The sequence below is a fragment of the Symphalangus syndactylus genome, chromosome 14 (assembly GCF_028878055.3).
Source record: "Symphalangus syndactylus isolate Jambi chromosome 14, NHGRI_mSymSyn1-v2.1_pri, whole genome shotgun sequence".
NCBI lineage: Eukaryota > Metazoa > Chordata > Mammalia > Primates > Hylobatidae > Symphalangus > Symphalangus syndactylus.
This window is the reverse complement of record NC_072436.2, coordinates 85,632,501-85,647,988: the sequence shown is the minus strand read 5'-3', so window position 1 is coordinate 85,647,988 and position 15,488 is coordinate 85,632,501. Positions and strand designations below refer to the sequence as shown.

At 39.8% G+C, this 15,488-nt stretch overlaps 1 long non-coding RNA gene across 1 annotated transcript in view; it reads right to left on the bottom strand.

Annotated features, from left to right (window-relative positions):
- The window catches only part of LOC134732500 (uncharacterized), a 33,835-nt gene extending 19,428 nt beyond the window's left edge, over positions 1 to 14,407 (bottom strand). The window contains exons 1-2 of the long non-coding RNA XR_010115741.1: positions 14,257 to 14,407; positions 13,418 to 13,526 (exon numbers count right to left, since the gene is read on the bottom strand). This is a non-coding gene — a long non-coding RNA (uncharacterized lncRNA). The remainder of the gene's footprint in view (positions 1 to 13,417; positions 13,527 to 14,256) is intronic.
- Between the last annotated feature and the right edge of the window lie 1,081 nt (positions 14,408 to 15,488).

Here is a 15,488-nt window from a genome sequence, read left to right as displayed (position 1 = left end):
AGTTTGAGACCAGCCTGGCCAATGTGGTGAAACCCTGTCTCTACTAAAAATACAAAAATTAGCCGGGTGTGGTGGCGGTCACCTGTAATCCCAGCTACTCAGGAGGCTGAAGCAGGAGAATCATTTGAACCCGGGAAGTGGAGGTGGCAGTGAGCCAAGATCGTGCCACTTCACTCCAGCCTGGGTGACAGCAAGACTCCATCTCAAAAATAAATAAATAAATAAATAAAGCCTGCTTTACAAGGCCTTATTAATCTTTTCTGCATTTGTAAAATTGTATTATGTTGAGGCATATGAAATTGTCATTTTTATAAGCCAAAAATGTGATAATATTGGCAGTTTCATATAGTTCAATGTCATACAATGAACAGAAGTAGGTATACGAAAACATTCATTTAGACATTACTCATTCAGAATTTGAAATAATTTGCATGTTCGACATAAAGAACATAACCCAAACCCAATAAGATTATCTATGTATATTTGAGTTTAATGTTTGTTACCCAAAAGTACAGTAATTTAATAAACCCTTTAAAGTTGTTTATAATGTACACTATTCATATACTAAATTATTTCTAATAGTTTCGGAACCTATAAATTAGTATTACAAAAATATAATGAAATTAGAAATTGGAAAATCTAGGGTTAATGTCCAGCTCTGTCACTGGCTCTCTGACGTAGAATAAGCTGCTTGATGATTGCTCTGAATCTCAGTTTTCTTCAGTATAAGATAAAGAATATGATACCTGACCTGCAGGATTGCTCAAAGGATTAACTTGTTGATGCATGTAAAAACACTTTGGAAAGCACAAAGTACCATCCACATGTAGTCATTAATGTTTTTAAACAAGGAAAGGGAATAGCACATGTTTGCTTTGAAAGGATCAACTTTGCAGTAACCATATTGCAATTTTTTTTTTTTTTTTTAAGATAGAGTCTTGCTCTGTTACGCAGGCTGGAGTGCAGTTGCGCGATCTCAGCTCACTACAACCTCCAACTTCTGGGTTCAAGTGATTCTTGTGCCTCAGCCTCCCAAGTAGCTGGGATTACAGGCATGCACCACCATACCGAGCTAATTTTTTTGTGTTTTTAGTAGAGATAGGGTTTCACCATGTTGGCCAGGCTGATCTCGAACTCCTGACCTCAAGTGATTAGCCTGCCTCGGCCTCCCAAAGTGCTGGGATTACAGACGTGAGCCACCGCACCTGGCCCCATATTGTAATTTATATTCTTCTAGATCAATAGTTCTCAGATTTTTCATCTCAAGATCCCTTTACACTCTTCCGTGCTGTGGATTTTTAGCTATTAATATTTACTGTACTATAAGTTAAAATAGATTTTAAGTATTTATTTTAAAATAACATTAATAAACCCACTACATGTTAATATAAATCACATTTTTATGAGAAATAGCTACTGCTGAAACAATAAATAATCAGTAAGAAAAGAAGTATTATTTTACATTTTTGCAAATTTCCTTAAAGTCTAGCTTAATATAAGACAGTTGGATTCTCATATCTACTTCTGCATTCAATCTGTTGAAATCTGTTGTTTTGGTTGAAGTATATGAAGAAAATTTGGCCTTAAGCAGATATATGGTTGGAAATGGGAAGAATATTTTAATGATTTTTTAAGATGATTGTTGATATTACTATTTGGTACCATATCAAAATTCAATAAGTAGTAGTTTCTTAAAGGTGATTTGCAGTGTGGAATCTGAAACTATATCGATGAACTTTTCCTACCCTGCTACGTTAAAATCCATTGGTCTGTCTTGCACTCTGAATGGATCTTTCAGCCATGCATCATCTAGTAACATCATATTGAAAATATCACTACATAGACTTATTGACATCTTCCCAAACTTGACACATTTCCTTAGATGATATTTTAAAATCGTATTAATCATATCATTATTTCTCACATCAGAAAAGTCTTTTAGTACTAGGAAACTGTCATACTCACAGTGGTGAATACAGGTCTTCCAAAATTCAAAATTTTAGTTGAAAACCCAAATTTTATCTTTAATAAAATACTGTCAGTTTTTCTTTCCTCGAAATGACAGGTTTATTTCATATGTTTTTGATTAAAGTTCTGCTGAATACCCAAGTTTGAATAACCACAGTTTGTCTGCCAGTCACTCTTTCAAGTGAAAAATGGTGTTCCACAAAAAAAAGAGGGGGGCTAGTTTGGCTTGCAGCTGAAATAATTGCATAAATGATTTGCTCAAGACAATCACTTTTGTACTTCAGTATGCAGCAACAATGCTTTCTGTGTACTTTCCATTATATCACACAGAATGTTAAAAAATGGGCACTCAAGGGTCAAGATTTAATTAATACTTTTTACTACTTTGACAAGGACCTTCTTCAGTGAAACCGGCTTTTCTTTTTACTGTGAGTGCATGGAGGTGAAGAACACAAAGACAATTAGTGTGCTTTAAAGCCACTGCCTTGATTTGCGCCAAGGCACCCAAAGTTCGCATCACTATTGCTTCTGCATCATCAGTGCAAAATTAGAGAGAAGTGGCACAAGAGGTGGGGAGAGGGCAAATAACATCTTAGTATTATTATAAAAAGAGTTTGGACCTTGCAGACTTTTGGAAGAAATCTCAGGCGGAGCACCCAGGGGTCTGTGCACCACACTTTGAGAATTGCTGATCTAGATAATGACTAACACATTTTTCCTAGCTCAGAACAAACCCTAATTAGACTGGTTTAGTCCAGTCATATTCAAGAAATCAATTGTTTAGAATATGAAAGTTCTAATCTTTATCAGTGAGATAAAAATAATGCTTCTCATCCATGTCAGCATTCTTCTGGAAAATAAAATCCAAAATTACCTGGTCCTCTGTAACCGCCCCCCTCAAAAAAATCAGAAAGCCCCTCTAATACTCTAAGTATTCTTCTTAGTAAATTCAACTCCGCCATTGTCTAAGAACAAACTGAAAATATCTGCATGGCCAGAGACTACTATCCACAGGGTCTATTGCTATTAAACAAATAAGAGTTACAACTTGTAGGTGAGTATGGAGTATAATTGTTCACCCTCCTTTCGGAAGTAGAGTTAACTTCTAGGAAATCTCACCTGTGAGATTTCTCTAAGGCACTAAGGGAAGGCCTCTTCCTCCTCCACCCAAGCATTCTTCCAAAATTAATAACAGAAGCTGGCAGATAAGCAGTCTCCCAGAGAGGCCCAACCGACATTCCTGGGGGCACCTCCAGGGCCTGCACCTCCACCCATCACCCAGTGTCCACGAGGTTCAGTGTTTTCTCTAAGAGAGCAAGAAAAAGAGACCAGAGTGGAACTGAACCATGTTAATTTGATGTCAGAGAGGAAAAAGAGAGAAACACAGGTATATGAATTAAGCCAAATGCTCGCTGGAAAAGTAGGGGTGATGACAACTGGGGAAAGTATTGAGAGAAGGGATGAAGAATTAAGAGAAAGCACCAAATGTGGGGTAAAAGATGACACATTATTGAACTCCCTTTTAAAAAGTTTTGCCCAGTGGTTTGTATAGTTTCGATGGCAGAGACTAATCATAGGGCAAACTGAGAACATGCCACACCATTAACCAAGGCAAAGAGACAGTCTGAAGCAGGGGTCCCTCAACCTCAGAACAATTAAAACTATGAGCTGGATAGTCTGTGTTATGGGGGCTGTCTTGTGCATTCTAGGATGTTTAGCAGGATCCCCAGCCACTACTCACTAGATGCCAGTAATACTCCAGTAATATACCCTTCTCCAAATCCTCCCCACCCCGCAAACAAAAGGCCAGGCACAGTGGCTCGCGCCTGTAATTCCAGCACTTTGGGAAGCTAAGGCAGAAGGATCCCGTGAGCTCAGGAGTTCAACATAGCGAGATCTTGTCACTACTAAAAATGTTAAAATATTAACCAGGCATGGTGGCTCACACTTGTAGTCCAAGCTACTCAGGAGGCTGAAGCCAGAGGATCACTTGGGCCCAAGAGATCAAGGCTGTAGTAAGCTATGATCATGCCATTGCACTCCAGCCTGGGTGACTGAGCAAGACTCTGTCTCAAAAAAAAAGAAAGAAAGAAAGAAAAAGAAAATACTCCTTCCCATTTGCAACAACCAAAAATGTCTTCAGGAAGAGGGATGAGATTAGGGGTGGGGAGCAAAACTGACTTTGCTTAAAAATCACTGGTCTATTATTATCTCCGCATATAAAATTCTCCACTCCTATCAAGGACAAACAGCTGTTTTGATTTTTGTCTTTTTTGTTTGTTTGTTTTGTTTGTTTTTTGTTTTTTGTTTTTTTTGACGGAGTCTCGCTCTCTCGCCCAGGCTGGAGTGCAGTGGCACGATCTCGGCTCACTGCAAGCTCTGTCTCCCGGGTTCACACCATTCTCCTGCCTCAGCCTCCCGAGTAGCTGGGACCACAGGCACCCGCCACCACGCCCGGCTAATTTTTTGTATTTTTATTAGAGATGGGGTTTCACTGTGTTAGCCAGGATGGTCTTGATCTCCTGACTTCGTGATCTGCCCGCCTCGGCCTCCCAAAGTCCTGGGATTACAGGCGTGAGCCACGGTGCCCTGCCTTTTTTTTTTTTTTAAATGAAATTTGAAACTCCAAGCCCAGTCTAAGTTCCTGGAAATGGTTTCAAATTCTGCTTAGCTTCTACAACAATAATTTACTGGCCACCAGGGGGTCTCTTGCTTGTGATCTATAAGATAAAATGTCTGGCACAGAGTCAGTCATCCTGGGTCCTATTACTACCCTGCAATTAACTCTTTGTGTCTCAGTTTCATCATTTCTCAAATGGGGGCAATAGTACCTCCCCTACCTTCTGTACAGGTGATTATAAGGATACAATGAAAGGAGATGGAAAAGTGCTTTGAAAGTTAAAAGAAAATGTAACCAGACATAATTAAGTCATTATGGTATTTTCTGAAACTGGAAACACATTAACAAATAACCCTGTGTGTTTGATGCCCTTTTCTACTTTTAACTACATAGGATTTGTCTTGCTGGTATAGGAGAGGCACCATTTGCCATAAAAAAAATGCCAGTCATTTACTTCTGCTAATGCAGAGAATAAATGTGATCTGATTCTATGAAAAATGCTGCAGGCGATCACTGACTTCAGACTGTCAATTTATAGATTACCCCTTTTTAGCAAACCATAGCCCATACCCTTCACTGATGTCCCCAGCACTGCCGCAGTGCCTATGGTTGTCAAAAAACCACAAACAAAACCCCTGAATCTTTTTAGAGATTCTATGGATTTATTAGTGAAGGGAGGGAAGAAGTTGTAAAGATCATAAACAGTTTAGGAGAGAGGAGTCCAAATTACTTTGTAAAGTAAAGATGTTATAATGACTGAGTTAGCTAGAGAATTTTGGGACCCCAAAGAGATTCCAAGAGAGAGAAGAGCAGAAAGTAAAGTTAGAAGATTGTTAAAATCAACTTCATTTACTTGAAAATTTTCCAGAGTACAAGAAAGTCAAAATGTTCATCATCTTCCTCCTCTGCTTCCTGAAATAAGCAGCTCCCACCACTATCCCAAATCATTAGGATGTCCTTCCATGGTACGGGTGTGCCACAATTGGTGTAAACAGTCCCTTATTGATGTGGATTGTTTTTAGCTTTTTTTTTCTTTTTTTAAAAAAATAAGTAAAACTGGAGTAAACAGAATCAAAGAAAAGCATTATTTGTATTTATATATATATATATTTTTTGAGGCGGAGTCTGGCTCTGTCTCCCAGGCTGGAGTGCAGTGGTATGATCTCTGCTCACTGCAAGCTCCGCCTCCCGGGTTCATGCCATTCTCCTGCCTCAGCCTCCCGAGTAGCTAGGACTACAGGCGCCCACCACCATGCCCGGCTAATTTTTTGTATTTTTAGTAGAGACAGGGTTTCACTGCATTAGCCAAGATGGTCTCGATCTCCTGACCTCGTGATCCGCCTTCCTCAGCCTCCCAAAGTGCTGGGATTACAAGGGTGAGCCGCCGCGCCCAGCCGAATATTTACATTTTCTTAGGATACATTCTTGGTTGTGAAGTTTCTGGATAGAGGGGCATACACATTTTTTAAGTTTTCACTTTTGATAATAATTTTTTTGAGCCAATTTCTTCTCTTTAATTATCACAGTACCATCTTGCTGTTCTAGATATAACTGTACCACTTAGCACTTGAGCACATGCCTAATGATACTCGATATGCATTCTAATTTTGAAATTCCCCAAAGGAATGTTTACATGATCTTCAAATTTGAAAAATCTCTAACTATAAGGATCACAATTATTGCTGTTTTCTGTCGTCTTTTTACAGGATTACCATTTGTGCTTTATACTTCTTTATTAAATATGCCATGTTTATTTCAAATAATCAAAAGAGAAATTGTTAAAGTGTTTTTTTCTGCAACTCTATCCCCTGAAAATGAGCTTCTTCAGTTGCTCGGCTCAGTTGCTCGTTCTTTCATCTTATTCAATCACCCCTTCTAGCTTCCATCCCTCAATATAATTATTTATGTCTGCAATTTTATTAGGCAATTCTGTTAAGAGGCCAGACTGGGTTTTACATATTTTTTAATAAATCATAAAGAAAAGTTTTACTGCACCTACTATACAACAGCAAAGAAAGACAATTTTAACTAGCCATGTGTCTCATAGAAACCACTTTCAAAAGTGTATTGCTGTGCATAAACTTGTGACCTTTTTCTTGCCCGCTGGGGATAACCTTTAGCTCAATCTCTATTTATTTCTCTCCGTAAATATCAAACAACCAAGAGCATTAATTTTATCATCCAATGTGCATCCCTTTATATTTTATTATTTGCAATAGTGTCTACAAATAGCTTTATAGAAGACATAAATATGCAGTAGCATAGCATTTAGTTGTTACTATTAGAAGAAACGGTAGCAGTAGTTCAATTTTTATGTGTTATCCTTGGAGCTAAAAGTAGGAGAAGAACAGAGAATTTGGCAGCAAGTTGGTATACTTAAGGAAATGCCTACCAGCCAACCCCAGTATCTTTGGGAAGCCATTCTGGGAATTACAACAAAAATGCTAATATATGACATTTGTGTGAAGATACACTACTATGTCAATGCACAAATTTCCAGGGACTCATTAGGAGCCACTTTAAAATACAATTTTCAGAATTCTCATTTATCTTTAGACTGCTCATATCGATGGCTTTCTGGGGACATTTGCTGATTCTATGCACTGAAAATTTCAATCTAACAGCTTGATTCACAGATGTTGAAACTGAAAAGAACTTTAGAGATAAAGCACAGTTTTCTTCACTTAAAGGCAAAGAGACTTATAAACTTATCCAGACCACTTGTTGGTTGGTGGCAGTGGCAGGACCTGAGCTCAGCTTCTGACATGAGCTCTGGTGTACCACCCACAGCACCACCCTCCCTCAGGACCACCTGCCCCAGTTTCATCGCAAGGTGGCATTCACTGTGAGATTAAGCCAGAGTCACGGCATATCTCCAAAGCAGCTCACTTGCCCATCCTCTGCAATGAAATCAGATGGCAAGTAAGTAAACATAATGCACTCTTGTCATAAATTTCAGGTGTTCTGTCTCAGACACCCATGTTTGAAGGTGATGTGCTTTAGTAACCCATTTGTTTTACAGGATGCTATGGAAGTTGGTAGTGACTCTGAAGCTAGGTCAGCGATGAATATCATAAAGTAAGAAAACACTGGCCATGCACAGTGGCTCACGCCTGTAATCTCAGTGCTTTGGGAAACTGAGGTGGGAGGATCGCTTGAGGCCAGGAGTTTGAGGCCTGCCTCAGCAACATAGCAAGACCCCTGTCTCTACAAAAAATGTTAAAATTAGCCAGGTGTGGGGGCACACTCCTGTAGTCCTAGCTACTCAGGAAACTGAGGCAGGAGGACTGCTTGAGCCCAGGAGGTTGAGGCTTCAACGAGCTATGATCACACCATTGCACTCCAGCCTGGGCAACTGAGCAAGACCCTGTCTCCCTGCTGCCCTCACTGAAAAAAAAAAAGAAAATATAGAGAAAGAGGGAATCCTCCCTAAATCATTCTATGAAGACAGTATCACCCCAATATCAAAATGAAGAAAGGATATACCAAAGAAAGAAAACTACAGACCAATATCCCTGATGAACATAGATGCAAAAATCCTCAATAAAATACTAGCTTGCCGAATCAAACGACATATCAAAAAGATAATCTACCATGATCAAATGGGTTTCATAACAGGAATAAAGGGATGGTTTAACATCTGTAAGTCAATAAACGTGATACACCACATAAACAGACTTAAAAACAAAAATCACATGATTATCTCAAGAGACGCAGAAAAAGCATTTGACAAATCCAGCATCCCTTCATGATTAAAACCCTTAGCAAAACTGGCATATAAGAGACATAGCTTAAGGCAGTAAAAGCCATCTATGACAAACCCACAGCCAACATTATACCAACTGGGGAAAAGTTGAAGGTATTCCCCCTGATAACTGGAACAAGACAAGGTTGCCCTCTTTCACCACTTCTGTTCAACATAGTACTGGAAGTCCTAGCCAGAGCAATCAGAAAACAGAAAGAAATAAAAGGCATCCAAATTGGTAATGAGGAAGTCAAACTGTCACTGTTTGCCGATGACATGGTCGTATACCTAGAAAACCCTGAAGACATCCAACAATCTCCTTGAACTGGTAAATGAATTCAGCAAATTTTCAGGATACAAAATTAACATACACAAATCAGTAGCTCTGCTATACAACAACAGCGACCAAGCTGAGAATCAAATCAAGAACTCAACCCCTTTTACAATCGTTGCCAAAAACAAAACAAAACCTTAGGAATATACTTAACCTAAGTGAAAGGAGGTGAAAGGCTCTTACGAGGAAAACTACAAAACACTGCCGAAATAAATCATAGGTGACACAAACAAATGGAAACACATCCCATGCTTATGGATGAATAGAACCAATATTGTGAAAATGACCATATTGCCAAAAGCAATCTATAAATTAAATGCAATACCTATCAAAATACCACCACCATTCTTCACAGAATTAGAAAAAACAATCCTAAAATGCATATGAAACCAAAAAAGAGCTCATATAGCCAAAGCAAGATTAAGCAAAAAGAACAAATCTGGAGGCGTTACATTACTTGACTTCAAACTATATTACAAGGCCATAGTCACCAAAACAGCATAGTACTGGTATAAAATAGGCACATAGACCAATGGAACAGAATGGAGAACCCATAAATAAAGCCAACTATTTATAGTCAACTGATCTCTGACAAAGCAAACAAAAACATAAAATGAGGAAGACACCTTATTCAACAAATGGTGCTGGGATAATTGGCAAGCCACATGTAAAAGAATGAAACTGGGCCGGGCGCGGTGGCTCACGCTTGTAATCCCAGCACTTTGGGAGGCCGAGGCGGGCGGATCACGAGGTCAGGAGATCGAGACCACAGTGAAACCCCGTCTCTACTAAAAATACAAAAAATTAGCCGGGCGTGGTAGCGGGCGCCTGTAGTCCCAGCTACTCGGAGAGGCTGAGGCAGGAGAATGGCGTGAACCCGGGAGGCGGAGCTTGCAGTGAGCCGAGATTGTGCCACTGCACTCCAGCCTGGGCGACAGAGCGAGACTCCGTCTCAAAAAAAAAAAAAAAAAAAAAGAATGAAACTGGATTCTCATATCTCACCCTATACAAAACTCAAGACAGATTAAAGACTTAAATCTAAGACCTGAAACCACAAAAATTCTAGAAAAAACTTTGGAGAAACCCTTCTAGACATTGGTTTAGTCAAAGACTTCATGACCAAGAACCCAAAAGCAAATGCAACAAAAAGATAAATAGATGGGACTTAATTAAATTAAAAAAGCTCCTGCACAGCAAAAGAAATAATCAGCAGAGTAAACAGACAACCCATGGAGTGGGAGGAAAATATTCACAATCTATACATCCGACAAATGACTAATATCCAGAATCTATAAGGAACACAAACAAATCAGCAAGAACAAAACAAACAATCCCATCAAAAAGTGGGCTAAGGACATGAACAGACAATTCTCAAAAGAAGATATACAAATGGCCAACAAACATGAAAAAATGCTCAACATCACTACTTGATATAGTTTGGCTGTGTCCCCACCCAAATTTCTTTTGTTCTTTTTTTTTTTTTTTTTTTTTTGAGGTGGAATCTCACTCTGTTGCCCAGGCTGGAGTGCAATGGCACAATCTTGGCTCACCACAACCTCCACTTCCCAGGTTCTAGTGATTTTCCTGCCTCAGCCTCCTGAGTAGCTGGGACTATAGGCATGCACAACCACGCTGAGCTAATTTTTGTATTTTTAGTAGAGACGCGGTTTCACCATGTTGGCCAGGCTGATCTCAAACTCCTTACCTCAGATGATCTGCCTGCCTCCCAAAGTGCTGGGATTACAGGCGAGAGCCACTGTGCCTGGTCCCACCCAAATTTCATCTTGAATTGTAGTTCCCATAATCCCCACGTGTCTTGGGAGGGACCCAGTGGGAGATAAGTGAATCCTGGGGGTGGTTACCCCCATGCTGTTCTCATGATAGTGAGTTCTCACAAGATCTGATGGTTTTATAAAGGGCTTTTCTCCCTTTGCTTGGTACTTCTCTCTCCTGCAACCTTGTGAAAAAGGACATGTTTGCCTCCCCTTCCACCATGATGGAAAGTTTCCTGAGGCCTTCCTAGCCATGCGGAACTGTGAGTCAATTAAACTTCCTTCCTTTATAAATTACCCAGTCTCGGGCAGTTCTTTTTTTTGAGATGGAGTGTGTCGCTCTGTCACCCAGGTTGGAGTGCAGTGGCGCGATCTCGGCTCACTGTAAGCTCCGCCTGCTGGGTTCATGCCGTTCTCCTGCCTCAGCCTCCCGAGTAGCTGGGACTACAGGCACTCACCATCATGCCCTGCTAATTTTTTTGTATTTTTAACAGAGAGGGGATTTCACCGTGTTAGCCAGGATGGTCTCAATCTCCTGACCTCGTGATCCTCCTGCCTTGGCCTCCCAAAGTGCTGGGATTACAGGCATGAGCCACCGCACCCCACCTAGGGCAGTTCTTTTTGCAGCATGAGAACAGACTAATATACTACTTATCAGGAAAATGCAAATCAAAACCACAATGCAATACCACCTCACCCCTGCAAGAATGGCCATAATCAAAAAATCAAAAACTAATAGATGTTGGTATGGATGTGGTGAAAAGGAAACACTTTTACATTGTTGGTAGAAATGTAAACTAGTACAACCACTATGGAAAACAGTGTGCAGATTCCTTAAAGAACTAAAAGTAGATTTACCATTTGATCTAGCAATCTCACTCCTGGGTATCTACCTGGAGGAAAAGAAGTCATTATATGAAAAAGATACCTGCACACACGTTTATAGCAGCACAATTCGCAACTGCAAAAAAATGGAACCAGCCCAAATGCCCATCAATCAACAAGTGGATAAAGAAAATGTTATATATATATCCGTATATATATATATACGGATATATATACACAAACACACATACACACACACACACACACACATATATATATATACACACATACACATACATACCATGGAATATTACTCAGCCATAAAAAGAATGAAATAATGGCATTTGAAGGAGCCTGGACAGAATTAGAGACTGTTATTCTAAGTGAAGTAACTCACTTCACTTAAAATGGAAAACCAGACATTGTATGTTCTCACTCATAAGTGGGAGCTAAGCTATGAGGACGCAAAGGCATAAGAATGATACAATGGACTTTTGGGGACTTTGGGGACTCAGGGGATTCAGGGGAAAGGGTGGGAGGGGGATGAGGGATAAAAGACTACGCACTGAGTACAGTGTATACTGCTCAGGTGATGGGTGCACCAAAATCTCACAAACCACCACTAAAGAACTTGTTCATGTAACCAAACACAACCTGTTTCCAAAAACCTACTGAAATAAAAAAAATTTAAAAGAAAGAAATAATGGTTTTTAATAGTTTTATCATATTATTTTTATTTTTTTTAATTTATTATGTTTTGAGGCTTGCTTTGCTGCCCAGGCTGGAGTACAGTGGTGCAATCATGGCTCACTGCAGCCTCAACCTCCTGGGCTCAAGTGATCCTCCCACCTCAGCCTCTGGAGTAGCTAGTTCTACAGACATGTGCCAACATGCCCAGCCTAGTTTTGCCATATTATTTTTAAACTTAATAGTATAGATTTAGAAATGATATTCCAGTTCTTCTTCTACATTATAGAGAAGAAAAAACAGTAACAAAAAGTAAACAACTTCCTATGGCTAAATACTTTTTTACCTCATAGGAGACTTTAGCCTGTCTTCCTTTCTTCCTTCCTTCAAAAATTATTGAAAACCTGCTAGTAATACTTGCAAGATACTACCCTGTGAGTTGTGAGCACACAAAATGACTCAAAAATGAACTCTACTTTCAAAGGATTTACTGACAAGCAGGGACAATATTTGTAAACACAGATTAAATGTGTTAAGTGCTTTAAAAGCAGGGAGAAATTGCTTCTGATTGGGATCATGGAAAGATAGAGAATGTGAAATTTGAGGTTACTAAGAGAGAGGTAGATTTTGAATATGTGGGTGTTTGTGGAGGGAGTATTTAAAAGAAAGGATGATCACAGAAGTAGAAAAACTCATGGCAACTACTGGGAAAAAGAGGTTCGATTCATCTGACCATCCTTGGGAATAAGGAGAGGAAATGGGAAATGGAAAATAGAGTAAGACAAACGGGAGCCATTAGACCTGTTAAGGAGGCCATGTATTAGGACAGTCCAGAAAAGGAGCCAGGAAGGCCTGCATTAAGCTGGTGTCTTGCAAGTGGCCGTAGTGAACATAGAGGAGGTTGTCGTCACAGAGGTTTGGTGGTGGAATCCAGGATTTGGCAACTGATTGATCTATAAGGCAAAGACAAGGGAAAGGCCAAAGAGGTTGCCAAAGCTTCAAATATCAGTCCCTGGGGAGATGATGGGAGAAACCAAACCAATCTCAGTCTTTATGGAAGCAAAAAGTTATACCAGTGCTGGTGAAAATTCATTGTGCCTGAGTGGTTAACTCATCGTGAAGGAACAAATGTTATTTCTTCTATTTATTGGGAGGACAGACTGGGCTTTGTTAGGAAGGAGAGTTTTTTTATTTGTTTTGTTTTGTTTTAAAGTCTGACCACTGAATCTGTCAAGTAACTTAGAAGAGTAAAGGGCCTCAGGATACAAACAGGGAGAGCAAGGAAAGCACACACGTCAGGTAAAGTGGCAGAAGACAGTGAGCGCTTCAGCTTATGGTCAGCAGGAATACTGGTGCTGTTCCCAAATCTTCTGATCTTTCAGTAAAAACTGAAAATATCCACTTTTTAATGAAACCTCCATCTTTCAATGTTGTCAGTTCAGAGTGTTAAAAGGTATTATACTCACAGGACAAAATGTGTCTGCTGTCAGATCTGATCAAAGACCACCAATTTTCCGACTCCAGGTATCAGATCATGGGGCAACAGTTCTGGACTCTCCTACAGAAGGATGATGCCTAGGAATAAAGAGACCAATAGCCCTGTCCGAATACTGCTGAAATGCATAAACTCTGGAACTAATACAGTATACTATAGTGGTTAAGAGCACAGACTCCCAAACCAGACTGCCTGGGTCCAAATCCTGGTTCCTTACTAGCCAGGCAGTCTAGTGCAAACTACTCTCTGTACTATAGTGTCCTTAATTTAAAAATGAATGTAATAATACTATGACCTATCCGGTGCAGATATGTAAACATTTGCTAGCATTATCTGTGATGAATCTCTTCTTTTGGGGGGGGCAGGGGACAGGGTCCTCCCAGGCTAGAGTGCAGTGGCATGATCACAGTTAACCACAGGCTAGACCTCCCAGGCTCAAGTGATCCTCCCACCTCAGCTTCCCTAGTAGCTGAGACTACAGGTACACACCACCATGCCTGGCTAACTTTTTGTATTTTTTTTGTAGATGGGGTCTCGCCATGTCGCCCATGCTGGTCTCGAACTCCTGGGCTCAAGCGATCCTCCTGCCCCAGCCTTCCAAAGTACTGGGATTACAGGTATGAGCCAATGTGCCTGGCCACATTTTTTATGAATCTCAAGAGAAACAGAAGAGGATCTGCAAAATGACTGATTAGATTTCTAATTATCCTGGGTAGGTGGCAGTCTTGAGCAAAATTTAATTTGATACAAAAAAATGAAATATGACATTCCTTGTATTCGCGTATCACAGAGCAAATTCATACCAGTTACCTTGATTCTGTTGTCATATTTCATCTTCATCATATTTCTCTCCATATCCTGTGTCAGACATAATTTTTATACCCTTCTTTAATGGCTTAGTATCATATTCCTCAGTGTTACTCATATCCAGAATAGTCTTGTTATTTTCGATGACAACCCTCTATTGAAAGAAAAGGGTAGGAAAAATTAAGCATACTGAAACCATCTTTCTAAGAAAAGTTTTTAAATCTTATTTTACAATATTCTCCCTTTCCTAACTGGGCATATGACCCTTCTGTCTTTTATAAATAGCCAATAAAGTGTTTTTGCACATTTATACATACATAATACATATCCACAAACTGTCCTATAGACGGATCTCTTTACTCAAGCTTAATTAAATTGATTTGAAAGAACTAATTTTACACTATGTAAAGAATATGCAATGTTTATCTTTTGAAAATCTTTTGGTCTTAAAAAAGGAAAAAAATTCTTTTGGAAGGAAATGACTTTATACTTTTTAAAAAAAATTCAGAGCTCTCAAAAGGTACACTGTATTCACTCTCTCTTTCTTTTTCCCTCTTTCCTTCCTTTCTTTCTTTCATTCTTTCATTGTTTCTTATTTTGAAACAGGATCTCACTCTGTCACCCAGGCTGGAGTGAAGTGGCATGATCACAGCTCACTGCAGCCTCAACCTCCTGGGCCCAAGTGATCCTCCTGCCTCAGCCTCTGAAGTAGCTGGGACCACAGGTGCCCGCCACCATGCCCTGCTAATTTGTTTTTTATTTTTTGTAGAGATAGGGTCTCACTATGTTGTCCAGCCTGGGCTCAAACTCCTGGGCTCAAGTGATCCTCCTTCCTCAGACTCCCTAAGTGCTGGGATTACAGGTATGAGCCACCACACCCAGCCTTCACTCTCTTTTAAGCTACTACACACCAGAAAATTAATTCAAAACTTACTCTGTCTAATTTAAATGGCATATATGCAGAACAGCATTATTCATACCTAAATATATACATGCCATTATGATACTAAACATTTGTGATTATTGCACTAATTGCAAACTCAGAGAATTTATTTATTTCACCCCATTGATTAAAAAAAGAGATATCCAGCCAGGCATGGTGGCTCAGACCTGTAATCCCAGCATTTTGGAGGCCAAGGCAGGAAGATTGCTTGAGCCCAGGAGTTCAAGACCAGCCTGGGTAATATAATGAGACCTCATCTCCCCAAAAAATTTTTTAATTACCTGAGCATGGT